Below are 3,403 nucleotides of genomic sequence, written 5' to 3'. Positions count from 1 at the left end.
ACATTATGTAAGCACACATCATTGTATTATGTAAGCACATCATTGTATTATGTAAGCATATCATTACATTATGTAAGCACACATCATTGTATTATGTAAGCATATCATTGCATTATGTAAGCATATCATTGTATTATGTAAGCATATCATTACATTATGTAAGCATATCATTGCATTATGTAAGCATATCATTACATTATGTAAGCATATCATTGTAATATGTAAGCATATCATTGCATTATGTAAGCACACATCATTGTATTATGTAAGCATATCATTGTATTATGTAAGCATATCATTACATTATGTAAGCATATCATTACATTATGTAAGCATATCATTGTATTATGTAAGCATATCATTGTATTATGTAAGCATATCATTACATTATGTAAGCATATCATTGCATTATGTAAGCATATCATTGTATTATGTAAGCATATCATTGTATTATGTAAGCATATCATTGTATTATGTAAGCATATCATTGTATTATGTAAGCATATCATTGTATTATGTAAGCATATCATTGTATTATGTAAGCATATCATTACATTATGTAAGCATATCATTACATTATGTAAGCATATCATTGCATTATGTAAGCATATCATTATGTAAGCACACATCATTGTATTATGTAAGCATATCATTGTATTATGTAAGCATATCATTACATTATGTAAGCATATCATTGTATTATGTAAGCATATCATTGTATTATGTAAGCATATCATTGCATTATGTAAGCATATCATTGTATTATGTAAGCATATAATTGTATTATGTAAGCATATCATTGTATTATGTAAGCACATCATTGTATTATGTAAGCATATCATTGTATTATGTAAGCATATCATTGTATTATGTAAGCATATCATTGTATTATGTAAGCATATCATTGTATTATGTAAGCACACATCATTGAAATGTAATATTTTGTGAATGACTACATTTACAAGGATTCAGAAGCCCATGTATTTTTTAAGAATAATATAAACTTTAGAGTAAGAAGGTGTTTGGTTCTTTGTACATTTCATTGACAAACACAGTGGGCTGTCTTTCTCTGTGTCATTTCGATACGGCAAGTATTGATTGACATATAGCCACTGTGTTGATTGACAGGTTGTGAGGGAGCATGAGAGAGCTGTGATCTTCACTTACTGCGAGTGAGACCCAGGGGACTTGTTATTATAATATTATTTGATGACTCATTGAACGAGTCATCCATAGTTTCTATGAATAATTGGATTGTCTTGGGGACACACCTTGAGGTTTACTCGTAAAATGGTGACACAGGAAAACACAATGACAAAAAAAAATGAGAACATGGAAGAATTGTCTTAGGCGAGATGAGACATGCATCAAATCAATCTCTCTGAATTTCTCAAATGGATTTAAAATGGATTTGAAAAGGCAACTGGTAAGATTTACCACAGCACAAGTCTTGTGAACAACCTCCATTGTCCATATGTTCATTATACTGTACACTACACAGTAAGTCAGTACCTCTCCAATCCCTATCTACTGCTTCCGGGACCAAGGCCTACTTTTATACCTCCCACTCCTCTATGTTTTTTAGAAAGTGGAAATCCTTCCAAAAATGCTCAATTGTTATCCAATTGGTCACAGTACGGTAACTCCTCTGACAACTCTACAGAGAAACACAAACTACATCAAATATTCAAATATAATTTTCTCTGAGCATGAATCTTTTCCAGGTGGTAACCAAGGATCTGATGAGCAGGGAATGTTATATTTACTGAAAGGAGAACATGGCTCTATGCTGGACTGCCCTGTCAAGTGTGAGTGCCGTGCTGCAGGTGACAGACAGAGATGTTTACATTTAAGTGCCTTGCTCAAAGGCACCATCACCTAGTCGGCTCACCACAACTTCACCCACATCCTTCTGGACAGGAAGAGGACCGCCCAGGAGATCCAGGTACCTAACCTACAGTTCACTCTTTGATACAGGTCTGTATATTTTCCAGACCTGGGATCAGATTCTATTTAAAATTGTTCAAATAATGTTTGCTCAGTCGAACCTAACTAGAGTGCCAGATAGGTGGGGTTTACAGTTTGAACTATTTAATTGGTCCATTAATTGGTCCATTAAGCCAGGCAAGCTCCATCATGCACAGATAATGTATTTTAAATGATTTCAAATAGGTTTAAATACTATGTGTGATATTGACCTTGGTTGTTCATGGAATGTGGTTGTGAGCAGTCTCACTGATGTGTGAACCACATGGAGTGTCCAAGGACTTGAGTGAATGGGTGGTGGTATATATTCTCAACACTAGAGTGAATCATGCTGCCTTTTATATCTACATGTGGCTATTGATTCTGTAGCTTGCCAATGTGGGATCAAGATGGACAGAGCAGAAATGTAAGACTATCATCAATGACAGATTACAAATGGGCATTTGTAACATTTCCTGAACAAAACAACGCAACAACTTTTCAAAGGCTGGTTAATTTTCAAAGGCTGGTGTCGTAAAACATTCTGTGAATGGAGCAGGTACATGTTGGAATTTCCAAAAACATGTGTCCACTGTGTGCGCATTTCACCATTGTGATGGACTGAAAGGGTGGGTGTGTGAAGGCCGTTCTATTCCTGCTCGTTGGCGACATCTGCTGGCCAGAAGAGAGGTAGGCCTGGAAGAGTAAGAGCCTAATGACACACACCAGAATAAAGCTTCTATTCCTTTTTACCTGGCTTTAGCCAGACATCTGCTGGCCAACGCTGGGAGGGATCTCGAAGAGGAACCTACCGGTAGGCCTGGAAGAGTAAGATTAAGCCTGTTGGATTTCTGTTTTATTTTGTTGGATATGACACACACCAGAATAAAGACCTGTAGAAAGGCTTGAAGAGGGTTTTGGGTTTTCCGGTGTTATTAGGAGAAAGGTCCATTTTTTCTACCTGGCTTTAGCCAGATCTGTTTTCAATTCAGAGAGGACCTCTGGATTGAGCAAGAGCTGACATACAAATAAAAGCTGAAAGAGGTGTGTGTGTCCAGGCATCAACGCTGGAATGAGGGATCTAAAAAGCGCAACCAACTGTCAGGAACCTACCTACCTACCTACCCCCCCCGCCGCCACTGTCCACCTCCTGCTACACACCCTCACCATCCCCTCTGACCTGCCCTCTGATGCTTAACCACCCCAGCTCCAGCCAATCCCATTCTGACAGGAGAGACCAAAGAGAAAGACCGATGGCCCATGATGTAGTAAGTAGACAGACAAAGGGAAGCGTCTTAATTCAGATGCAAGAGCTGCATGTTGGGTCCCAGGGAACCTGATTTTGCCACTCCAGTTGTTTCATATCAGTGCTGATGAAGGGAAGGAAGCAAGGAGAGGACACCATTTAAGATTGAAGAAGTGTGAAAATATAACTCTC

The sequence above is a fragment of the Oncorhynchus nerka genome, linkage group LG25 (assembly GCF_034236695.1).
Source record: "Oncorhynchus nerka isolate Pitt River linkage group LG25, Oner_Uvic_2.0, whole genome shotgun sequence".
Lineage (NCBI taxonomy): Eukaryota > Metazoa > Chordata > Actinopteri > Salmoniformes > Salmonidae > Oncorhynchus > Oncorhynchus nerka.
Note: the sequence above shows the minus strand (reverse complement) of the source record.